The sequence below is a fragment of the Hoplias malabaricus genome, chromosome 5 (assembly GCF_029633855.1).
Source record: "Hoplias malabaricus isolate fHopMal1 chromosome 5, fHopMal1.hap1, whole genome shotgun sequence".
Classification (NCBI taxonomy): Eukaryota; Metazoa; Chordata; class Actinopteri; order Characiformes; family Erythrinidae; genus Hoplias; species Hoplias malabaricus.
This window is the reverse complement of record NC_089804.1, coordinates 34750717-34777804: the sequence shown is the minus strand read 5'-3', so window position 1 is coordinate 34777804 and position 27088 is coordinate 34750717. Positions and strand designations below refer to the sequence as shown.

Here is a 27088-nt window from a genome sequence, read left to right as displayed (position 1 = left end):
GCATGCTCTAAGGGAGGGTGTAAAATTGATAGTTTCCTGCCTCACTGACAGCTTATCCTAAACATCCCTCTCTGTAGCGCACATACATATGTTCATATGGCTGAGCATAAAAACACACTGAACATTTCTTAATACTGTCTTATGAGGCCGTCTGATAAATATACCTCAACAGCTTCCATACATGTCCTCTCAGAAAAGAGTTCTAACTCAGGTTCCAGTAAGAAGGTCCCTAGCCATAAGATAGAATGCCACTATTGCCATAAAAATGGTCATTTTGCAAGAGTCTGTCGCAGAAAGCAGACAGATAACTCCAAAAAGGGTGTGGGGGTGAACATGAATCTTAATGGTTTTTCACAGGGCAGCACAGCAGGAGCTCCTTTTGAGGGATCTTCACATCAGCAGTTGCCACTGATAATTAAGATAATGCTTGGAGTCACCGAGCAGTTGTCTTTGATTTCCAAAACTCTGCTAGGAGTCACAGGGATATCAGACTGACCAACAACAGCTTAAGATCATCTGTGTTCTATAAACTTTCCAGAATCTTAACATTACTTGAGGACACAGATGAAGAGTTCACCATGTTTTTCAGCAAACATGCCATTAATGACCTTCAAGTTAATGATTCCCTGATGATAGAAACTATTGTTACATGAATAAGTTTGATATATTTAAGGCCTTCTTAGGTATTGAAAATTTTCTTACACTGATATTTCCAAAACCACTATACGATCTGTTTAACTTGGGTAACATGATATTGTACTCCTTTAGTGCAACAAACTTTTTCCATTTGGTCCTGGTGTCTGGACCAAAGGGGGAACATTAGTTAAAATAAAGGTAGGGCTGTAGGTAGCCATAAATAAATACTGGTCAAAGGGTTATGGTGAAGCAACATGGCAAGCTGTTTTAGAATGTTTTTACTTACTGTAAATGGATACATTTTGCCCCAGAACTGAGTGCTAGGGAAAGCTGTAGAGGAGGTGGGTGAAGCACAGAGCCTCAGGGAAGATCCATAGTTTTTAGGCTGTGGTGGCTACCCCTGTTGGTGAAGATTTCAACACACTGTGTGGAACCATACCAGCCCCCTCTGAGGGACATATGCTGGGGCAGAGTATAATTTAATTAGAGATAAACTTCTCACCTGTGAACAGTTTACTGTGGAAGTACCTCTTTTGTATTGGTTACAGATAAACCAGAGCCAGACAGTGCTCCTGCCTACCCAGCATGGTCTGAATGATCTTCACACTTCTGACCAAAACTACAATGGCTGATGAGCTGAGTGTCTACAGCTTCAACCTGACCTTAAGATCTCTCATCAAATGATGTTCTTCAAGGCATTATGCACACATCTTGGCCACTTGATGCTTACAGAGCTGAGGGGCTGTAGAGGCATGCGCTACGAAAAATGGACTGAAGCGAAACAGTGTTGAAGCATTTGACCATTTCATACTTGTAATGATGATACAGTTTTGTGATTCTCAATTAAGCTGATGTTATGCATGGTTGATGATGATAACTTAAAAGTCTTTGCTATTTTACGCTGGGTAACACCATTCTGGTATTGCTGCACTATCTTTCTGCGCAACAATGGTGGAATTGCTGATCCTCTTACCATCTTGGCTTCAGAGAGACACTGACACTCTGAGAAGCTCTTTTTATACCCAATCATGTTGTCAATTGACCTAATTAGTGTTAATTGGTCTTCCAGCTGTTCGTTATATGCTCAATTACCTTTTTCCAGCCACTTATTGCTACTTGTCCCAACTTTTTTGGGATTTGTTGACACTGTGAAATTTTGAATCAACATATTTTTCCTTTAAAATGTTACATTTACTCAAATTAAACTTTTGATCTGTCATCTATGTTCTATTACGAATAAAATATTGAGATTTGCCATGTCCACATCATTACATTCAGTTTTTATTCACAATTTGTTTTGTGTCCCAACTTTTTTGGAATCCGGTTTGTACTGTCCATTATACTACAATGTCCTTTGCTCTTTTACGCTTGTACTAAACTCACAATGCTTTCCTGCCTGCTGCTTGCTCCAGCCCTGGACACTGTATTTACACGAGCACAAATATTAAAACTCTTCTACTTGGGTGTATGTATTTACGTGTATGTGTGTGTGTGTGAATCAATGTCTTACCCAAGAACGTACACTTCACCGGGTGGAATTACACAGGTTGAACTTATACATGCAGTGTCCATTTGCATCCTATTCTCCATACGGAGAAAGCTATATAAAAATATAAATGGTATTAATCCTGGGTTTATGTGGCTTTAACAGGAGATGAACCATTGACGTGTGTATTTGATTGCATTCAGCCACATAAACAGTAGTGAGGTCAGGAGCTGATGTTGGTGATTAGTTCTGGATCACAAACACTACTCCTTTTTGCAGTTTCACATATATGTTATGATTATGACTGGACATGTATTTTTAAACATTTTTTTAGATCTTTCATATTTGACATTCTTTATGTTTACATGTGATCTTACGAATACAGACGTCTGGTGTGAAACATTAAATACACAGCACAAATATGACTAAAGTATGGTTTTAAAGAAACTTGTTATTAAAATTACATGAATTAAACGTCAAAATGACATCAGGAAAGAGACTGCTAAAAAATGTCCAAATTCAGCCATATTTCGACCGTTAACTGATGTCAAGAAAAAATGTTGTCTCAACATCTTTTCAGCTGACCTGTGCCCACTGGATAAGATCTATGTACTCTTATATCAACATTCATTATCTGTAACCACTTATCCAGTTCAGGGTCACAGTGGGTCCAGAGCCTACCTGGAAACATCAATACCTGGAGTATTCACAGGGCAACACACACACTCACACACTTGAGTTGCCAATCCACCTACCAACGTGTGTTTTTGGACTGTGGGGGGAAGCCGGAGCACCCGGAGGAAACCTGTCATGCAGACACAGGGACAACACACCAACTCCTCACAGACAGTCACCCGGAGCGGGAATCGAACCCACAACCTCCAGGTCCCTGGAGCTATATGACTGCGACACTACCTGCTGCGCCACCATGCCGCCCTCCTTATATCAACAGAATATCTTAATAAGCATTACACGTGATTACTATAAGTGTTTGTTTCCTCCAATGCTTTTTTCAGACTCACTGTGACAGATGTGAAAGATGGCTTCATGATTCCACCCATTAACCTCAAACAAAATCTTTAAATACCTTTGCTATGGCACTGTAAACTTTGAAGGCAAACAACAAGAATGGTGAAACATTTCAATTGATTAATATCTAATTTTAGTTCACATAGGCCTATGGTTTATTTGTTTTTGTTTTTTTAATGTTAGAATTTGTGCAAAATATCATGGTTCATGAATCAAGAACTTGATGCTACATTATCTTTTTGTTAATCATCCTTTAGGTAAACTAGTTTTCAACTATAATCGTAATCAATGCAAATTTGCAAATTCTTTTTGCAATGCAAAATATTTTCTTTTACATCTGTGCATATATGGGTTGAAATAAAACAACTGTATACATATGTGTGTATGTGTGTGTGTGTGTGTAAGATACATGTTTATTTAAAGGCATATTATGATGTAAAAATGAAATATAATCTTTTTATTTAAGTGTTAAATTGACATAAATATGTCCAATACCTAGTTTAATATATTTATTTGGTAATTATAATCATTATAAAATAAAAGACTTAAGTTGTCACCAAAATAATCTTTGTAATTTTTAAAGAATAAATAAATCAAAGAGTAAAATATATTTATTTGGATATTATCATGATTAGCATAAATTAAATAGCTTCACTATTCTCCATTATAATGCTTGTAGTATGTAAAGTGTAATGTCTGTATATTTCTATGTATGTTTGATATCATTAGGTATATCAAACAGGGTTTAATAGATTAATTTGTCTATTACATATTTTATAAAATAAATATAAAATAAAATAACTATTAGTACATGAAGAACACATTTTTCTAACTTTCTAATTTCTCTAAGTTGCTTTGTTATCATTTAGTCCAATAACTTGTTTTTTACTTGATTTAACTTGATTTATTTTGGTTATTTAATTCTTTAAAAAAACAAAATTTTTCACCAAAATAAGCCTTGTAGTATGTAAGGAATAAATCCCTGTACATTTCTAAGGTGGTGTAACATCATTAGACCCAATAAAATAGATTAAAATATTTATTTGAATATTTACATTAAACGCTATCGCTTCTTCTGGTAATTGTGTGACGGTCCCTAACGGCTAAAACGGCTGCGTTTCTGGCTTTTTCTCAGAAAATACAAATTATAGGCTTCTTTCGATATACCACGAATCTGCAATTGTACCGGTGAATATACCGGGGGAAAAAAAGCAGAATTCCGAACCGTCAAACGAATGATGAATATGAAACTCTGTGTGTGTGTGTGTGTGTGTGTGTGTGTGTGTGTGTGTGTGTGTGTTTGTTTATATTACATGGTGGGGTCCGCAACCTGTTAGCACACTCACGGTGTGGGGACCAAAAACATGGTGGGGACCGGTTTGCTGGTCCCCACAATGTTTTCAGCCAAAATGGGTCAGCTGACTCAGGAGGCCATGCTGATATGGGTGGTGCAGTTTTTTTTTTGGCCCCCATGCTTCACACAAACCTGACAGCCGTGTGTCTCATCTGTGTGTGACTCTGCTCACCACGCCCCCGGTGGCACTCGGTGGTATTGCATGAACACACAGATCGTGGGGGTCCGTACACACTTCAGTACTGCGTCTACGCAACACTGATAGTGACTCATATTAAATGAACTAGGGTCCTTTAAACACTGCATTAATGGCTCCTTCTCCAAGGTAAACACAAATAAAACACCGTACACAACTAGTTAGTCTTTTAAACATAGAAAATAATCTTAACAAGAAATGTACATGGACATCACATTTAGTTACAAAATATTAATCCTGGTGTAGTATATTGTAAGTTAGTGAGGAGGTGAATTAAATTATTTAAATTAAAACTTTTAGTTCAAACATCAGCGTTATAAAGTCTTTAATGGTGACACGTTCAAGAGTAAAATTCATATACGTGTAAATATAGTCCACTCTTTATGTATTAAAATAGCTCAGCCGAACATTTGGTTGAAGATAATGGCTCTGTGTAATGGAAGCGAATATAAAATGGCGGTTTGTAGTTTTCACCGTTCTACATTGAATAAAGGAAAAGCAACTCGGAACTACAAAGGAACTACACTTCCCATAATCCCTCTGTTCCACGAAGAGTCTGCGGGGTCGTGCACAGGACGAGCTGAAAGGTAATAAACAACGGCTTAAATATATGGCTTTACTCGGTAATGTAACGCTTATTTTAGTCGTATTTGTGTGTGTATATAGAGAGAATGGGAGTTATTAAGCTGTTTTAAATGTTTTAAAGGGCTATATTTCCGTGCGAGAGTAGTGCAGAGAGAAAGAGGCCCGTGAAATGTGACGTTAACAACAGCTTTCGTCCTTTAGCTAACGCTATACTGGATATAGAGAGAATATTTGGCTGGTTTTGTAAAATTAAGTTTTTAAAGGACTCTGTTTCCATGAATGCGTGTTGGAGACAGAGAGACAGTTAGAGAGTTTTATTAAAACTGTATTTTCAGTGCATTCACTTGAGAGAGAAAGACAGACGGGAAAGTTAAATTAAAGTGCCAATATGTGGGTTTTTGTAATTACTTTAAATCACGTAAAATTGCTTAAATATATGGCTTTACTCGGTATTGTGACGCTTATTTTAGTCTTATTTGTGTGTATATAGAGAGAATGGGAGTTATTAATCTGTTTTAAATGTTTTAAAGGGCTATATTTCCGTGTGAGAGTAGTGCAGAGAGAAAGAGGCTCTTAAATGTGACGTTAACAATAGCTTTCGTGCTTTAGCTAACGTTATACTGGATATAGAGAGAATATTCGGCTGGTTTTGTAAAATGAAGTTTTTAAAGGACTCTGTTTCCATGAATGCATGTTGGAGACAGAGAGACAGTTACTTCAGCTGTTTACATTATAGAGGCCAGTTAGAGGCAAGTGTTTAAGGTGACGCTTCATTTGTAAATGTTTAATATTGAGAGTAAACGTGATATTTTATTAGAATCATATAATCAGAGTTTTATTAAAACTGTATTTTCAGTGCATTCACTTCAGAAAGTGCCAATATGTGGGTTTTTGTAATTAGTTTAAATCACGTAAAATTGCTTTGAGATGTTAAAAATCTGCAAATCTAAAACAATGTGTTTGACATTGTAGCCTATGATTATATTTGCAACTCCTTCATTTGAAAATCAGTGAGCATTTGGTGTGTACTATAAGCCTGACTTGCTTGTAACATTTGGTTTGTTTGTATTTGTTTACTTTTAGGGAGAGAGAGATTGTGGAGAGGGAGACAGCAGAAGCCGTTCCTGGGCAGGTGGAAAGAGGAAAAGGGAAAGATCTGGGAGGAGAAAAAGGAGAGTAATGCACTGACCCCTCGACTGATCTGCATCTAAGCTCAGAATACGAGAACTGTTTATTCACATTTAGATGTATACTTACAGTAAGTGAGTGAATGAATTACTGTGTTTCTCCATAGCTCCAGACTAACCTTAACATGCTCCCTATTCTCCTCAGAAACATTCATCAGTTCCTCAAAGTACTCCTTCCACCTTCAAATATCATCTCTTCATTAGTCTGCACAATACCTTCTACATTCATTATCATCCTAACATGCTGTACATCCTAACATCCTGTTCCTCTCTCATCTCGCCAGTCCATACATGTCTTTTATTCTAACCTCACTATCCATATTCTCATACAACTTTTCACGTGCATTTTCCCTAGCCTTTGTCACTTCTCCGTTTGCTTGATGCTGCATTTTTTTGTATTTCTTTAGACATCTCTCTTGAGATTCCAATTCTATTTTGTCGACCACTTCCTTCTTAAGATTTCCTGCATGATCTCCTCATTCCAGCACAGTCTCCTCCCTTCCTTCCTCTGTCCATACAACAAACACAGTACCTGTAGCCGATTCCCTCACTGCTTTTGCAGTCTCTGCCCATCTGTCCATCACCTCGTCCACCCCACCTAGCATCTGCCTCACCTCCTCCCTGAATCACACACCGTACTGTTCTTACTTTAACGTCCACCATCTGATCTGTGATTTAGCCCTCACCCACTTCCTTTTCTTCACCTCCAAATACATCCTACCTACCACCACCGTCTGATGCTGCCTTGCTATACTTTACCCCTGCCACCACCTTACAGTCACTAAATTCCTTCAGGTTGCTTCGCCTGCATAAAACAAAGTCCACATGTGTAGACCTTCCTCCACTCTTAAATGTCACCCTATGCTCTTCCTTCTTCTGAAAATAAGTATTTACTACTGCCATTTGCATTTTTTGGGGCAAATTCTACCACCATTTCAGCTATCTCTCTCTTTTTACCAGTCATAGTGCTAAGGTTCAGTGTTTCCACTCTCACCTCCACCTTCCTCACCCTCTTCTTTATTTTGTCTCTCAACTCTTGTTCCCCCTCTCCTTCTCCTCCTGTGACCAACAGTATCCCAATTTCCACTGGTACACTGGCAGGAAACAATCCCAATGGTGGACGTTGTTAACCCGGGCCTCCTCTGATCCGATATGGAACTCTTGTTAGTGATCTGCATTGTTAATTTGACATAGTTTATACAAAAGATAATCTTTCTGACACAACCCTCCCTATTTATACACGCTTGGGACCAGCATTACAATGCAATGTATTTCAGTGGCTAGGTTATGATTTGTCTGCCTACATTTACGCATATTGTGAGTTCCAGGAGGACAGTACAATTGAGACGGAGGAGAGTGAAAGCACTTGATGAAGCAGCACAGAATGTCATCAGTGCCACTATCAACACCAATGTATTGGAAGGTATCTCTAAACTCCTATAAAGGTAAATCTAAAAAAGGTGTTTTTTTTTTTGTTTTTTTTTTTTTGCCTGAATAGTTCACTTAATGTTTTAAATTAGCAGCCTTTAAGCAGTTGTAGAGTAGTTATTTGTAATATAAGGAGTACTGGTAAAATTCAGCTTTTTATTTTTATTTTCTGCTAAATGCTAATGTGTTTTTAAAACTTTTCAATTTTTGAACTGAAGCTAGGTTATGCATAATATGTAGATTAAAATAAAAGATTGTGTATTCATTAAATTACACTGATAGTCTCATTTGTGGTTACCAAATGTTTAATATTAAATTGTGATATTTCATTAACTGTAGGCTGTTTTACCTTTGTTTGAAATCTCTGTAGAAGGCATGAGAGGACACCACTGACATGATGGACATGGTAGAACAAACCCCCTGAGCTTCCGGTCCTGTGCTCAGCGCTGGAGCTCCGTCCTCTGACTTGGAGGTATTTAAAAAGGTTTTATGTCCATATAGTCACTGAAATAGGTTTTAGTGAGGCAGGGCACTGTGGTCAGTTGAAGTTAATTTCTCTGGTACAAAATTGTGATAGTTCATTGCTTTTGGGTGAGGCCTTAGGGATGGTACTGGTTACACATACTCTCAGGCCTTGTGGGGACCCTCTCAGGATGTAACTATTGAAAAGGTTTTGGTCAAATGTGCACACACACACTGTCAGGTCTTGCATAGTGGGGTCCCCGTTTAGGTAGAAACACCTACTAAAGCAGTACACTCACAGGTCAATATACAGACAGCGTTTCTGAAGTACACTGTACATTAGCTCATGACTGATGTCACTGAGGGTTTAGTTTGAATGTGTTATTATTTTCTTTTCTGACACAGCGCTTTAAGCTTATATTAGTTACACACACTGTCAGGTCTTGCATAGTGGGGTCCCCTTTTAGGGAGACACACCTACTAAAGCAGTACACTCACAGGTCAATATACAGACAGTTTATCTGAACTACAGTGTACATTACCCCATGACTGATGTCACTGAGGGTCTAGTTTGAATTTGTTATTATTTTCTTTTCTGACACAGCTCTTTAAGCTTATATTAGTGACACACACTGTCAGGTCTAGCATAGTGGGGTCCCTGTTTAGGGAGACACACCTACTAAAGCAGTACACTCACAGGTCAATATACAGACAGTTTATCTGAACTACAGTGTACATTACCCCATGACTGATGTCACTGAGAGTTTAGTTTGAATTTGTTATTATTTTCTTTTCTGACACAGCGCTTTAAGCTTATATTAGTTACACAAACTGTCAGGTCTTGCATAGTGGGGTCCCCGTTTAGGGAGACACACCTACTAAAGCAGTACACTCACAGGTCAATATACAGACAGTTTATCTGAACTACAGTGTACATTACCCCATGACTGATGTCACTGAGGTTCTAATTTGAATTTGTTATTATTTTCTTTTCTGATACAGCTCTTTAAGGTTGTATTGGTGACACACACTGTCAGGTCTAGCATAGAAGGGTCCCCTTCTAGGGAGACACTCCTACTAAAGCAGTACACTCACATGTCAATATACAGACAGTTTATCTGAACTACAGTGTATATTACCCCATGACTGATGTCACTGAGGGTTTAGTTTGAATTTGTTATTATTTTCTTTTCTGACACAGCGCTTTAAGCTTATATTAATGACACACACTGTCAGGTCTAGCCTAGTGGGGTCCCCGTTTAGGGAGACACACCTACTAAAGCAGTACACTCACAGGTCAATATACAGACAGTTAATCTGAACTACAGTGTACATTACCTCATGACTGATGTCACTGAGGGTCTAGTTTGAATTTGTTATTATTTTCTTTTCTGACATAGCTCTTTAAGCTTATATTAATGACACACACTGTCAGGTCTGGCATAGAGGGGTCCCTTTCTAGGGAGAAACTCCTACTATAGCAGTACACTCACATCTCAATATACAGACAGCTTTTCCGAACTACAGTGTACGTTACCTCATGACTGATGTCACTGAGGGTCTAGTTTGAATTTGTTATTATTTTCTTTTCTGACACAGCTCTTTCAGGTTATATTAGTGACACACACTGTCAGGTCTAGCATAGAGGGGTCCCCTTCTAGGGAGACACTCCTACTATAGCAGTACATTCACAGGTCAATATACAGGCAGCGTTTCTGAACTACAGTGTACGTTACCTTATGACTGATGTCACTGAGGGTCTAGTTTAAATTGGTTATTTACTTTTCTGATTCAGCTCTTTCAGGTTGTATTGGCGGTTGTATTGGTGGTATAATCTGAAATTGTTACTTGTGTCAGGACAAATGTGTCTTACGTTTTTTAATACCATGGTGTATCCATGTCAAGTCAATTTGACTCAGCAATTGTTTAACTGATGAGAGATTAAACATGATGTAAAATGTATTGCACTTTAAATACTAATGCATTTGTGTGTGGTGTTCACCGAAATGTTTTACTGTTGTTTGAAATCTCTGTAGAAGGCATGAGAGGACACTGCTGACACGATGGACATGGTAGAACAAACCCACTGAGCTTCCGGTCCTGTGCTCAGCGCTGGAGCGCCGTCCTCTGACTTGGAGGTATTTAAAAAGGTTTTATGTCCATATAGTCACTGAAATATGTTTTAGTGAGGCAGGTCACTGTGGTCAGTTGAAGTTAATTTCTCTGGTACAAAATTGTGATAGTTCATTGCTTTTGGGTGAGGCCTCAGGGATGGTACTGGTTACACACACTCTCAGGCCTTACGTTGTGGGGACCCTCTCAGGACGGAACTATTGAAAAGGTTTTGGTCAAATGTGCACACACACACTGTCAGGTCTTGCATAGTGGGGTCCCCGTTTAGGGAGAAACACCTACTAAAGCAGTACACTCACAGGTCAATATACAGACAGCATTTCTGAACTACACTGTACATTACCTCATGACTGATGTCACTGAGTGTCTAGTTTGAATTTGTTATTATTTTCTTTTCTGACACAGCTCTTTAAGCTTATATTAGTGACACACACTGTCAGGTCTAGCATAGAGGGGTCCCATTCTAGGGAGACACTCCTACTATAGCAGTACACTCACAGGTCAATATACAGACAGCGTTTCTGAACTACAGTGTACATTACCTCATGATTGATGTCACTGATGGTCTAGTTTAAATTTGTTATTATTTTCTTTTCTGACACAGCGCTTTAAGCTTATATTAGTGACACACACTGTCAGGTCTTGCATAGTGGGGTCCCCGTTTAGGTAGAAACACCTACTAAAGCAGTACACTCACAGGTCAATATACAGACAGCGTTTCTGAACTACACTGTACATTACCTCATGACTGATGTCACTGAGTGTCTAGTTTGAATTTGTTATTATTTTCTTTTCTGACACAGCTCTTTAAGCTTATATTAGTGACACACACTGTCAGGTCTAGCATAGAGGGGTCCCATTCTAGGGTGACACTCCTACTATAGCAGTACACTCACAGGTCAATATACAGACAGCGTTTCTGAACTACAGTGTACATTACCTCATGATTGATGTCACTGAGGGTCTAGTTTGAATTTGTTATTATTTTCTTTTCTGACACAGCACTTTAAGCTTATATTAGTGACACACACTGTCAGGTCTTGCATAGTGGGGTCCCCGTTTAGGTAGAAACACCTACTAAAGCAGTACACTCACAGGTCAATATACAGACAGTTTATCTGAACTACAGTGTACATTACCCCATGACTGATGTCACTGAGGGTCTAGTTTGAATTTGTTATTATTTTCTTTTCTGACACAGCTCTTTAAGCTTATATTAATGACACACACTGTCAGGTCTAGCATAGTGGGGTCCCCGTTTAGGGAGACACTCCTACTAAAGCAGTACACTCACATGTCAATATACAGACAGTTTATCTGAATTACAGTGTACATTACCTCATGACTGATGTCACTGAGGGTCTAGATTGAATTTGTTATTATTTTCTTTTCTGACACAGCTCTTTAAGCTTATATTAATGACACACACTGTCAGGTCTAGCATAGTGGGGTCCCCTTCTAGGGAGACACTTCTACTAAAGCAGTACATTCACAGGTCAATATACAGACAGTTTATCTGAACTACAGTGTACATTACCCCATGACTGATGTCACTGAGGTTCTAATTTGAATTTGTTATTATTTTCTTTTCTGATACAGCTCTTTAAGGTTGTATTGGTGACACACACTGTCAGGTCTAGCATAGAAGGGTCCCCTTCTAGGGAGACACTCCTACTATAGCAGTACACTCACAGGTCAATATATAGACAGCGTTTCTGAACTACACTGTACATTACCTTATGACTGATGTCACTGAGGGTCTAGTTTGAATTTGTTATTATTTTCTTTTCTGACACAGCGCTTTAAGGTTGTATTGGTGACACACACTGTCAGGTCTAGCGTCGTAGGGACCACTTCTAGGAAGACACTCCTACTACAGCAGTACACTCACAGGTCAATATACAGACAGCTTTTCTGAACTACAGTGTATGTTACCTCATGACTGGTGTCACTGAGGGTCTAGTTTGAATTTGTTATTATTTTTTTTTCTTACACAGCTCTTTCAGTTTGTATTGGTGACACACACTGTCAGGTCTAGCATCGTAGGGACCACTTCTAGGGAGACACTCCTAGTATAGCAGTACACTCACAGGTCAGTATACAGACAACATTTTCTGAACTACAGTTTACGTTACAGTGTATTTCTCTAAGTAATATGCATTTTCCCCAAGTATTTTTTTTCTTTTCCACAACTGCTGACTAGAATTTCAGCTGGTTCTGATAACTCCTCCACAGCTGCCCATAGTTTTCGGCACCTGATATCGAAGTTCACATGCATGGATGCAGCAAACTTGGCTACAAATCCCATAACACCTATCTCTACTGGTCTTGCATGTGCCTGCCACCCACGTTCTGTACAGTTCCCAAACTTTGTTCGATATTTGGACACTGAAAGCCGTGTTTGGTATTGAACCAACACAGGACACCATTTATTATATTGTTTTGAGGTTAGACTGTAAAAACTTATAGCTTGAAACAGACAGAAGCTCTGCAGGTCTCCCTTAGCCAGAGGGAGGGGCAGGTACTCCACAGAACATGCTTCTCATTGGTCCTCACTTGTATTAACTGTCCATGATTTATTTATATAAATTGTAATTAGTGAAGTATTTAAAATAGTAAAGCTATAAATGTGTCCTTAAATTTGGTTTCAGAAAGTTGGCAGCCTACAATTTCATAAATCACACTGCTTATTATTATAGAAAGAATAATTGTGCCCACACACTTTTACACAGGCCCACCCAAAGATCAATTTGTGGCTATGCCACTGATGTAGTTAACGTTTAGTCATAGTTCCTAGTTTGAATAAATGTAATAATATAAACTGGACTTGCTGCCACATCAGGCCATTGGTCTCGTTACACATACAAGGCTGGGGTTTGCATTCTTGCAATTTGCTGATGATACAATTTAAATACAAAAATTCAGGTATCTCGTTTCCACCTGCCACTATCACTTCTCTCATTGAAGAGTTTGTAAAATAAAATAACTGTAGTTAGTAAGGCCTACCGATTTACATAGACTTAATATATTAACCGAAATAATAAATCTTGTAAAGCACTGTATGAAAAAATATGAGAATGACACCCTGCCTTTACGATGTTTGTTGGATGTGGCCCTTGAGTAAAAGTAATTGGGGACCCCTACTCTATTGTATCTCTGATAGTGCATTTCCACCAAAAAGGAACCAGAACGGTTCCAGTTCGCAAGGTGAATTTGGAACCGTTTGGTATGTTTCCATCTACACAAACTGGTTCGCGACCTAGAAAAGTTTGTTCCCAGCGGAGTTTCAAATGCAGCGTTATTGCACTGCGGAGCTTGACAGGGTAATTTACAACGTTTCAAATAAATAAATAAAAAGAAATAAAACAGGAACACGCCCTGTTTTTTTGTTTCTGGTGCTGTTTGTGTGCGATTCCATTTGTGTTGGTCAGAGCCGCAGCTCTCGGTTACGTTTCTCTGCTGTTCACAAGCTCAGCAGGACGGCTCTGAACTCGGCAACATTTACACAGTATTATATCTCACTCGGGTCTGACTTCATGGTAAACAAAGAATAAATAATGACTCTAACAATGAGTCTAACAGTCTTTGGTGCTGGCGCTGTATTCAGGCACAGCGACTCCCCCGCTAATGACGTATACCTGTTTCCCCTTTAAACGTGTAGAAACGCAGCAGTTCATTGGAAAGAACCAAGGTTCCAAGAATCAGGAATGGAACCGGTTTAGGAGCCAGAGTTCTTTTGGTGAAATAGTGCTGTGATTGACAGCAACAAATCAATGTTCTGATCGGTTAAATAAACCTCACTATATGATTGGTACAGCTAAAGCTTTCCTATTGGTTTCCTATCAGTTGGCCAATCAGGGTCAAACATTCACAACTGTTAAAAGAGATTTACACAAGCAGCAGAGAAGGTGAATGTGTGCATTTTTTGTCACATTTGGAACATAAAGGTTTGTTCTGGTGCATTTTAAAACAATACTCACAAATGTAATGGACTTTGTAACTGCTTTTGAGCAACTACATACACGAAATTTTAACTGTGCTTGAGCAACTACATACACGTAAAACTAAAATCCACAAATGTATTGGAATGCACAAATTTAAAACAACAACTACAATAATAAATTAAATTCACAAATGTGCAAAAAAGATTTGCATTTGTAAATGAAATGTTGTGAATGTGTGAATCAGTAACTTCTCAAACGGTTTAAAATGTGCAAGAGCAAACCTTTTTAAAGTTCCAAATGTGACTGGGGGAATTTTTGAATGAGATGGAAAAATCCACACATTCTCCTTCTTTGTTGCGTGTGCGAATCTCTTTTTGCAGATGCAGATTTAAGACCCTGTTTTGACGGCCAATTGATGGACCAATAGGAAATCTTTAGCTGGACCAAGCAGATTGTGAGGTTTGTTTAACCAATTGGAACATTGATTTGTTGCTGTCAACCATAGCGCTTTTCCACAAAATGAACTCAGGTCTGCGAACCGCCGCGTTTCTACGGACAGCAGAGAAACGTAAACAAGAGCCGCGGCTTTGATCAACGCACATGCAATTGCGCCTAACTTCACCAAAAACGCATAAAAATGGGGCATGTTCCTGTTTTTTCCTATTATTTATTTATATGAAACGTTGTGAATGACCCTGTCAAGCTCCACTGGGCGATAACGCTGTATTTGAAGCTCTGGGCTCTTGGTTACGTTTCTCCGCTGTTCACAAGGTCAGCAGGATGCCTCTGAACTCAGCCATAGTGTCTCCGTTCATGACGTATTCCTGGTTCCCCTCAAAATGTGTAGAAATGCGGTGGTTCACTGGAAAGAACCAATGTTCCTAGAATCAGGAACAGAACTGGTTCAAGAACCAGAGTTCTTTTGGTGGAAAAGCGCTATGGTTGACAGCAACAAATCCGATTGGTTAAACAAACCTTGCGATCTGATTGGTCCAGCTAAAGCTTTCCTATTGGTCTATCAATTGGCCTTCAAAACAGGGTCTTTAATTCGCAACTGCAAAAAGAGATTCGCACACACAGCAGAGAAGGCGAATGTGTGTTTTTTCCATCTCATTCAAAAACTCCCACTGTCACATTTGGAACCTTTAAAAAAGGTTTGCTCTTGCACATTTTAAGTATTTTACTGATTCACACATTCACAACATTTCATTTACAAATGCAAATCTTTTTTACACATCTGTGAATTTAAGTTATTATTATTGTAGTTGTTGTTTTAAATTTGACGTATACATTTGTGGATTTTAACGTGTATGTAGTTGCTCAAACACAGTTACAAAGTCTGTTACATTTGTGAGTATTGTTTTACAAACTCAAAGTTTTTTACCCTTTTTTGACTCCGTATTTGACTCCAGAACATTAGTGCAGAGAGTACAGTGCAGTAATTACAAAGATCTTAAAATACATACAGAACAGGACCAGTAGACACAACACAGACAACAGTGTAGTTCTTCTTCTCATCAGCCTATGCCTCAAATTCTCATTGATGGGAGCTTGTCTCTTCGCTCACTGTCAGTCACAAGTCTCATACTACTGGATATTTATTGGCTGTTTGCATGGCATCAGCGATTTCTGGGCAAGCTCTTGTATCACATCTTTCAGCGGTTCACACGTAGCAATTGAGATAGTGTTGATTTGCCTCTGACCTAAGGGTTGTTCCCGTGATCCCCTAAAACAGTCTTTGACAAGAAAATCGGGGCTACAATCGTGCAGTGTGATCATATATCAGGAATCCATCAAGAAACATGTAATTGAATGATATTTATGAACGTACTTGTTTTATGAATGAGATGGATTCACTCAAGTATAAAGAAATGGTAAAAAGGTACTCTACTAAGTATTAATTACACCTGTCACAAAGGGTTTTAAAAGGTGTTTAATAATTCTGAGGCAGTAGTTATTTTGGGCATTTTTTGTTGGATTGGGAGAAAACAATTTTATCTATTTAAATTGTTATTTTAATCACTTTTTACAAAAAAAATAGCTAATAATCCTAATTTGGGGCTTGATACCATTTTGAGTGCCAATGTAGGTCTGTTTTCTCTTTTGCATGTTGTAAGAAAAACAGCCTTATTAAATCATGCAATTTGTGCCAAAAAAGATGTTGGTAAAAGAGAATTTTTTATTAAAATTTAGGCATAGGAAAATTTCCTTTGAGGTATATATATATATATATATTTTTTTTTTGTCACCTAGGTCCAGTGAATTCCATGGAGTGGAGAAGCTCATGTTGATGGAAAGTTCCTGGAAAGCTGTTTTTTCACTGTATACATCTGAACAGTGGGCTCTTAAACCTGTCTCTGCAATGTTGTGATGTGATTTATATTGTTTTAAAGTTTCTGTTTTCAGACTTGATCAAAGCTCTCTCGGACCAGGCAGTTTTGATAGGAACACCTTGTGTCTATACTCACTGTTCATTTCATCAGCTCCATTTACAATGTAGGAGCATTTTGTAGTTCAGCATTTACAGAATAGTGTCCATTTCTTGTGCTGCATGCTTTGCTTACCAGATTTCACCCTGGTTTTCAATGGGCAGTACTCCTAGAGGACCCCCACTTAGCGCGATTTGTTTTGATTCCAGATACATTTCTTGGGGTGAGGTTGTGGTAGTGAAAAGCCAACCAGGGACCAAACAGTCCAGTAGTGTAGGTCCCATGCATTGCACAAGCACAATTAATGTGTTGCTCTGGTATGAGTGGATCAGACATGGCAGTGCTCCTACATGGTAAGAGTAACTAATATAATGGACAGCGAGTGTAAGTACAGTGTTCGTAATGGTGTTCTTGGTTAATATCATAGATGGACTGTCTCATGTCAATTATTCTGAGTTTATATTGTGTGTGTTCATATTGATTTTTAATTTTCTTTAGCCTAGCTAAGCTCATCAGTTATTCAAGGTATTATTTATTTATATTGTGTTTTATTCTCACAGTTTTTGGCCAAATTCATTGCTTCTACAGTATGTACACATCTGTGCCTATCTTTTTCAGAGTTTAATAAAAGAACAAATTAGTTCAAATAACGTTAAAGGTTAATAAATTAATCTTTAAACGAATGCATCGGCCTGGATTAGTTGTTTTTCTGCATTAATTATAGATTACACATTGTTCTCTCTCAAAATGAAATTGGTCCCCACAAAGAATGAGAACAGGTGATTTGTGTAATATTTGGTCCCCAAATATACTCCAAACCTGAAATGTCCCCACAAGTCACGAGGACGTCTGGTCAGAATCAATTTTGTTGAGATATTTGTAATTTGAAGTGATATTAAGATTCACAAGTGCATTTTGACAAAGCATGATTTTTTTCAAGTCTGTAGCACCTTGGGAAAGGGTGGACCCCACAATGTAAGTATTCCTCCAGGTGACCCCCACAACGCACAGAAACAAGTATGTGTGTGTGTGTGTGTGTGTGTGTGTGTGTGTGTGTGTGTGTGTGTGTGTGTGTGTGTGTGTGTGTGTGTGTGAGAGAGAGAGAGAGAGAGAGAGAGAGAGACGATTCAGTGGTGTGTGGATCACCATGGATCGAGTTGCTTTTAGTTTCACAGTATTTGGATTATTACTCGTCTGGGCTGCTTCTGGACAAACACAGGTGAGCTGAAGAGGGAACCCACATAGCAAACAAGAATTTTACCCGGATCCGGGCCCATTGTACCGTAATATCTGGGCCAGAACGACTCCGGTATAGTTGGTTTTATATTCGCAAATTCAAATTGTTTCTTCAATAGCTCTCAAACGGTGCATGCAAATGCCTTAATACTTTCAAAGTATTGCTTTTGGGATCAAAGACAAGCAGCTACAACTCAGTTTATGTCAGAAATGTTTGCCATTTAAAAAACAGGACATATATTGTTTCCTATGGGCTGCCGCTATCTCCGCGAGATCTAAGGGATCGTTTACAAACTACACTATACAGTAAAAAAGAAGGTGACGAACCACGCACATGACATACACTACATCTTGTGCGTTGGTAAATGTAACCATTGCTAGCCATGCACCATTGCTAGTGATGAGTTGTATTTGATGAAGTGTAACACACATGACATACTACAACATACTACACCTCTTATTTTGGTCAATTTAACCATTGCCCATGGTGATGCATTTTTGAGAATAAAATTCAATTGATTTTGAATGTTTAATGAAATTGCTCTGAAAGAACATGTAGCTGCTTGAATGAAGTAATGGCGGTGTAGGCAATAATTTGAGTAGGTTTTTTTAACAGATCTTTTAAATAGTTTTATTGACCAACTGTCAATATTTGGCAGAATATTTCTGTAATTATATACACACAAATCTACATTAATAGTTACAATCCAAAAAAATTACTTTCAATGTAAAAATAAAGTAAATTGTCTGACCTCACTCATGAGAGACATAACATGTGCCAGCTTTGTACATACAGTAGGTGTATGCAAAAGGTTGGTTTATCCACAGGATACATTTAAAGAAAATCAGAGCAGACATTCCCAGAAAGCAGGGGCTACCTTATTTAACGCATAAGATCAGATGTGTTGCTACTTGTTTTGGACAATGTCCTAGGTCCACAATGGCCCTTTACAGACACACTTGCTTTATGCTCACAGTTTGTTATTTTGATATCCGAAAAAAGACAAGTATGTCAGAGTATTCCTCTGCAGTCTCAGCCTTGTTTATGACACAGCACACAAAACCAATGGACATATTTTGCAGGAATGATAATATTAAGGCAATCCAAATTAAACCAGTGCTGACATCTATCACAGTTGTTACTGTAATGGGTTATTGCTAATTTTTGCTAGGCATTTGTAAAGGCATTGGTATGTAATTGTTAAAGTTTTACAAGTTGGCTGCTATGGTGTATCAGCAAACATTTGGCCAAAAACCTATTCTCATAAGCATTTGCTGTGTTTGTTTCTTAGATACCTTGAGAAGACAAAGGCTTGAAGCCTATCTCTTTTTTTTTTTTCAAATGAATATCCCAAGATTTTGAATCATACTTTGCAGTATAAAAGATGTTAACAAAAAGTAATATCATTAAGACAACCATGTTCTACATAATTATTAACCAACTATACACATAGTATGTGGCTACCTTGGTGCTACAAAAATTCATATAAAACATAGTGACTTTAAACACATGTAAATTAATCCCACCCATTTTTATTGTCCAAAATTATTAATTATTAATTTCAAACAATTGTGCACATATGTAACTTCAAATTGTTTTAAACCAATGGGAATTAAGGTTTAATTCTATAGTTTGAAAAGTTCTTCATTAAACAGTTCATACAGAGCATAAACCGATCCTCAGGAGTGTCTCCCAAAAGATTCTTTTCTCATAAACTTTCCTTGAAAGGGCCTATAGTGTCAGTTTTATGACTCTCTGACACAGACAGCCAGGCACCAATTTGGGGCCCGTTCTTTCTGAAAAGCTTATATCACATTCCAATCTTGGCTTGGTGTGTCTCTGAAACAAGCTAAAGTTTGGGTATTTGAAATAAACTCTCAGAAAGTCTCAATTTCTTATTAGAAATTGATATACATTCATCATATCTCACTACAACACATACAAACAGTACTACTCTAGCACCTTGGCTCCACCAGTGGTACAACAGCTCTCATCTCTGGCCAATTCAAAGAGTGGACAGTGCTTGATTGACAACCAGCAAAGTACAACATTAGCCTCCTAGAAAAAAAGATAAATAGCCCCAAACTCACATTAATAACATAAAGAGTGATTTGTGATTCAGTTCTGTAAACATGAGGAGTGCTATTAATGATTATGTTTTGGTATTGATTGAGCGATGAAGTACAGAAATCCTCATCAGAATTTACTTACTGTTCACTTACTGAACTTGCATGTAAACCCTGCCACTCAAGTGTGTTTGTGTGCGTGCACACCTTCAGGCAGAGTATGAGAAAGAGTGGTTTATATTATTGGATTATATCAGCGGCGGGGGGAGGGGGATTGCTGTATATTCTTTGTTAAAATTGTTATTGTTAAGGGTGCTTGGACTCAAGCTAGGGGAGACTCTGACGTGAAAGTACATATCATTCTGTATTTACTGTCCTCAATGAGTCCCTACATCGTCCCAAAACACTCACTGGCAGTCACTCCACTCCACGTACAAACCGCAGATGAATCACGTATTTACAAAGCCGAACATCATCCCACCCTGGCTTGCAGAGTGTGATGTAACGTAAATGTTTCTTCTGTGTAACACTATATCACTGCATTTGACAGTGCATTTGCATCACAGTCTTAGTCAGATGACCTACAGTACCAGTCAAAAGTTTGGATACATCTTCTCATTAGTCATTGGTTGAATGGGGCCATTCACTATTTAGAACCAGCCCACAACCCATGTTATGGTCTCAAACATATTAAGGTGAGCAGTTCTACAAATGAACTCATGACAAGGCCACAACTGTTCCCTGAAAAGCATTCCAAGTGACAACCTCATGAAGCTGACTAAAAAAATGCAGAGAGTCTGCAAAGCTCTCATTTAAAGCAAAAGATGGCTACTTTGAAGAATCTAAAGTATAAAACATGTTCTGGTTTGTTTAACACACTTTTGTTTACTACATAATTCCAGATGTATTCCTTCATAGATTAAATGTGTTCCATATTCAATTACAACACAGAAAATAATAATAAAAGAGAAGATGTCCTAATTTTGACTGGTACTGCACACTCACAATCTGTGGAAAATGTCCCAAAACAAACATTTGACTGTCCAAACATTTGACTGGTACTGTACTCTTTCTGGAAACCAGTACAATGTGTGTACATTAGGTTTGAAACTGGATCAAATGCAAGAAAACAAAAAACAAAAAAAGAATAGAAAATAAATAACCGCCAGTGTGTCTCCTTTAATGACACTTTGCCGGTCCAAAGCCCGGATAAAGGAGGAGGGTTGGACGTAGAGTTAGCAATTCCAAACCACGTAAGCCTTTTGACTAAATTTGACATTCTAACATTAAACAGTACAGAACAAAACTGATTTATGTAATGTGGGTCTAGACAAAGCATTAAAGTCATAGTTATTTTGAGAAAAGTTGGCCTATTTCAATGACCAAAAAAAAATACAAAACCAAGAACATGTTTAGGGTGTTTTTACTCACTTTTTGTCTCCCCATGACGTTATTCCTCTCTTCTACGGCGTCAATTACAAATGGATAATTATGCAAATTTGTCAGCCAATGGTTACTTTCTTTACGGAGGAGTTGGCAACACTGCTTAAGACTATGTCAAGCTCTAATAATATGCACTATAACATTACCTCGCCATCATCATCACCACAGTCTAAATCTGTAATGTTTATAAGGTTTAGCTTTAATTCAGTCCATACTTATCTGATGACACCCAACTAATGCTTTCTTTCCCACCAACTGACACTCCAGTCCCATCTCGTCATGCAGGTTTCTACTGTACAACACTGGGCAGATCCTACACTTTCTTTCTCTGGAGGCTGCCCAGGTGCTAGTCCAGTCTTTAGTCATTTCAAGGCTTGACTACTGCGACTCACCCCTGGCTAGTCTTCCTCTGTGGGCCTTCAGACCCCTTAAACTGATCCAGAATGCAGCTGCATGGCTTGTCTTCAATCTTCCGAAATTTACCCACTGGCTTCCTGTAGCTGTCCACATCAGGTTTAAAACGTTTTGTGTCCATCCACTGGACAACTGACAGTGGCCCATTGCCTACATTGAGTTTTATGCTCCTGAGCTAAACTGTTCAGAGCTAAATATGACCTTAATTTGTTAATATGTTCCCATTTCCCCCTGCAGATGAGCTTGAGAGAGCCTTTCCAGGACTTTCCTTGGCCCACTGAGGTTACTGTCTCCCCCATAAAGGAGCGGTAAGAGACCTTTTCCCATTTATATTCTTCCATGTTTACATTAATGACTTATGTTAAATGGTAATACCTGAATTGGACAAACATTTATAGAGAATGAGTGAATGAAAAAATTAACATAAAGTAATCCATGTGAGATTCTCAATGTTCAACAAGTGTGTTTGCAAATAGCACAGTGGTGCACAGCTACTAATACTAAACTTTAATACAGCTGTGAGACAATGTTTATAAATTATTAGAAAATGAATTCTGCACCTGAAATGTGATCTATTTTAAGCCATAAATAACTGAAAAAATAAACTGTAGTTTCAAGTGTCTTTAATTGTCATTTCAGCCATATGAAATGGTGTACAGTACACAGTGAAATGAAATAACGTTCTTCCAGGACCAAGGTGCTACATAAAACAACAACTACATAATACGACAAAGTGCACGTGTGCAAAACCATTTATAGTAGGAGCAGTGAGGTCCAATTTTTGTCCATATTTGTATGAATGTAATTTTTGGTTTAAGTGTAAACATGGTCCTTTTTTAAGTTTAGCAGCAACATATGAAGATTAAAATGTTCTTTTGGACCGTTCTCAAAGTAATTAGAATTTTAAAATATCCAAAAGGTCCAAAATACACCCTCCCTCTTCGGGGAGACGTGTTCGTTCCGGAAGAGTCGCAGAAACCAGTCGAGTGAAGTTCAAAGCAAATCAAAGTATTTATTTAACAATACTGGATCCAGAAGAACTAATACATGAAAAAAAACTAATGCCCCTTCCAAGTAAAGCTCTGACCTCTCCCCGATCTGACTCCACAGTTATACCCCATATGACGTGTACCCTGCTGGTGAGGCGTTTCTGGCTGATTAACATATATTAATATGCATAATAAGACATGTTAGTACTCAGCTCTCTCGTGCCAGTTTCACATGCACCCGTGACCCCAAAAACATTCATTCTTAGCGAGGCTGACAATCACCTTTTCTTTCCCATGCCTCCTTTCCCTAAAGAAGATTTAGAGAGAGACACTAATGCACTTCAGGGTCACCCCATGCCCCTACACTTCAGCCCCCCTGGCTAACAGTTGTGATTAATATCAGCATGCTAAAAGCCTATAGTGCACATGTGTTCAAGGTTAGATGTTTAAGAATTTAAAAAGGTGTAAATATCAGTGAGTCATCATGCCAGTCAGTCGTGCAGTGGCTAAAATATTTACTACTGGTTAAATACTGGTTAGTCATTCATATGAGTGGATATAAAATACAAGATTTCACACAATGAGTATGTAGTTATAATTTCTAATCATCATTTAAAGATATTTGTCCACAAACACAAAGTAATAAAATTGTTTCCTACAACACATACTAATGTTATCCAGTTGGATAGATGTTTATGGAGAGAGATTAGTCTCAAAATACTTTACAAATGAGTAAATGTTAATCCACAAATTAAACACAAGTCACAAATATGTTTCACTGTTCACAAATGAACACATCCCAATCTGTGTCTCACAGTCTGTAGTTTGTACAAATACAGTTACATTCATAAATACATGTTTTTAGGTTTTCATAGATATATCACAAATTTATGCGAAAATAAATACATTTGTTTAAATTTACATTGCAAATATTTGTAAAGTTGAAGTTTCGGATTTAAAATTTATTTGTAAAATGTAGAATCTGTATTTGTGGATCAAGTTTTCCCTGAGGTGCATTTGTTTATTTCCTCTTGTGGGTTTTTGGATTTTGAGACTTTCCTCTTGCATTTCACCTGCTCCAAATACAAATGTGGCCAGCGAACAAGTCTCCGCTAGGGGGCACTGTTGTTTTATATGGAAGCAAATCTGTCTCATCAGACTTTGAAATATTACCACCTTTGAAGTTGTAGCACTGAATTTGTTTTGCACTGAAATTATGAATCTGAATATTTCTCTTGAATAGAACACGTTTTCATTACGTTTGTTAGTATTCAGAATAAAAGATAAATTCAGATAAAAAAAATTCAAGTGCAAAAAAATTAAAACAATATATTTCGAAGTTGTTCAAATTCGGTAGACTACGGAGCCCCTAAATGGACTGGGGGAAAATAAAAACAGACTATTGATTTAGCGTTCCCTCGCAAATACATTCTGGGCTCCATAGTACTGTGCTTGCTGTTGATTATATGCTTGCTGTGCGTGTCAGGTGAACTATGGAGCAGCTCGTTGAATTTTACTTTGATCTTGATCTGAAATATAAAGACATAACATCTCTTCTCAGCAGAAAACATGGATATGTTATTGGGGAGCGCCAACTGAAACCTTTGTTGCTGTGTTGTTAATTGCTATGAAATGAGGATGAGAGAATTTAAAGTGCAAGCGCATGGAGAAAGGTTACGTGAACAGTACAGAGATACAGACAATGAACACAGTTTCCAATCAGTGGGAGAGAATGGAGAGTGAACACCTGAATAAATGTGTAGCTATTGGTAGTGTATTGGAGTAATGTGTGTATGTGTGTAAAAGTCAGTTCTTGCATAAAATGGTATCCTGTTTTTACTGCAGCTTTTAAAAAAAACAGAATTCGCCGCATGAAGCCACCTACGTCTCATACACCTGTTACTATGGAGATATGTGGAACTACTGTGTTCTGACTTGCACTTTCAGGATGCTACCGAACGTATATAAACTTGTTGTTCACAACTTCCTCTGATGTTAGGCAGTTCCTTACAGATGTATGAACGATTCGTACTGGCAACTACACTGTGTGTTAATAGAGATAAATTAATACATATATAATATCTGTTTCAAGTTGCTCAATTTCCCTGGAAATTGCAGTGTCCTGATGTGTTGACTGAGCAACAAAGACAATTGTGTATCATAAAACATTTGCAAAGGAGCACAATGTATTTGCGAGGAAACGCAAAACGTTTTGCGAGGGAACGTAATTGTGTTTGCGAGGGAACGCAAAATCAGTGGTCCTTTTTTATTTTTCCCCCAGTCCCTTTAGGGGCTCCGTAGTAGACGAAATTCAGATACCAAAATACTAGTGAAAAAAATTCAGAGAACACATCCGGGATACCGAGGAGGAGCAATCAATTCATTAGGATTTTCTCTTTCACTTTAAATGGTGCAGTAGTTCCATTCTGTCGCCGCTAGATGGCGAAATACGAACACAACTTCCATACCGTGGAAAAACTACACGTTTAGCTTCCTTCCGTGGATATTATCTCTTTATTTTCAAAGTGTCTCAAAAATCTGAAAGGCTCATTGAAGACACAGTATAACAGACTATTGACATCCTGAAGATGAAGAAATTTTACTGTGGATATTTTTTGTAATGACCCTGTGAACATAGCATGTGATATTACAGAATTAATATGACACATTAATTTAATACCAAATATACCTTGTCAGTGTTTATATGTATGTTTTTCATCTAAAAATAATATACTTAAGTAAAGAATGAGTGCAAATACAATTAATTTAAACAATAAATACATTTTTGCTTGTTTTTATTTATTTGTTTTTAGTTTGATTGATTGATAAAATCACCTTGTGTTCATTTCAGTTGTACACACAAATGGTCCAAATGTTACATTAAAATTACGTAAAAGTTTGAGATAGAAGGATATATGGCAGCAGACTGTCTTTATTATCAACATTTCAGATGAAATTATAAGAGCTGTTCAGGCAGATATATGGGTAATTTCTGGAAGATCATCAACTGTCACAATTGTAGTTACAAGGGACTGTGTATTCACATCCAGCATAGATTTTCATAGCTACACTAAGTACATTTTTATGGGCAAGTTCATTTGTGCCTTTTCACAAATAAAACATTGTCTTTCTGTCTTCTTTAGGCTGTTTACAGAAGAATGGATGTACCATGTCAAGCAGTGGCAGATGCTGGTCTTTCAAGGAGGGGAAGCTCAATTTTGGCCTACATCATAAAATGAATCGGTTTATTTATACGTAAATTCTACCCTCCGTTCCTTTTTAAGAAAATGATCTGTGACCCTGTCGTACCAACAAGGCGTCTTTTCCAGGGACTTGAGTAGCGTCCTCTCAATGGCCAGCAGAGCTAGGCTGCTTAAACGGCCTTGGCCCATGTGAAGTGTGTCCGCCTGTGCTCCCACGGATCTTTACACCAAAGGATCGCTGATTCGCTCATTTTGCTGTCAATCAAAAAGAGATTCAGCCTCAGACAGATCATCCAGTCATCATGCAGAAGCTGAGCGTTCGGGCCAGCCGAAGTCAGCCCACTGCCACATGGACCCCCAGAGACGCTGAGCGTCCGATGAGCGGGACAAAGCCCAGCATTTATCCAATGACTTGTCTCGTTTCGCTGCACTTTGGTGCTTCTCCGTCCACACCGTTTAAAGCACTGAAGCTGCGGGATTTGATTGAGAGGAAAGCCGCATCTTTACCAGTGATAAGAAGCTGATTCTGAACAAAAGTTGAGCGCGTTGTAGTGCATATTTATTCAATGACACGTACACACAACAGTATATATTTGATCACTTATTTTTTTTACATTTTAGGGGAAGCTAAGCTTCCCTTGCAGTCTTAGAGCAATCGCCGCTGATGTCAAGTAATACAAGTCTAAGTTTCCAAGTTTGTTCTGATCAGTGGAGGCTTTATACAGTGAACTGCAAATGGAAATCAATATCCCTGGCTCTGTATGTTACGGAGCCCTTAAAGTATCATGGTGGAAAAATAGTATTTAGAGACTTCATTTGTTCCCTCAATTTAGTAAATTGAGGGAATGGATTACTAAATTGAGGGAA

At 38.1% G+C, this 27088-nt stretch overlaps 1 long non-coding RNA gene across 3 annotated transcripts; it reads left to right on the top strand.

Moving 5' to 3' along the window:
* The first annotated feature begins 5193 nt into the window (after positions 1 to 5193).
* LOC136697580 (uncharacterized) lies at positions 5194 to 17661 on the top strand. Of its 3 annotated transcripts, XR_010802722.1 has the most exons (6): positions 5194 to 5288; positions 6370 to 6544; positions 7546 to 7918; positions 8272 to 8373; positions 10400 to 10501; positions 12494 to 12591. It is a non-coding gene; the product is annotated as an uncharacterized lncRNA (long non-coding RNA). The 3 variants fall into 3 exon arrangements; XR_010802721.1 differs by lacking the exon at positions 12494 to 12591 and adding an exon at positions 16694 to 17661 and having other exon boundaries at positions 6370 to 7918; XR_010802720.1 differs by having other exon boundaries at positions 6370 to 7918.
* The last annotated feature ends 9427 nt before the right edge of the window (positions 17662 to 27088 follow it).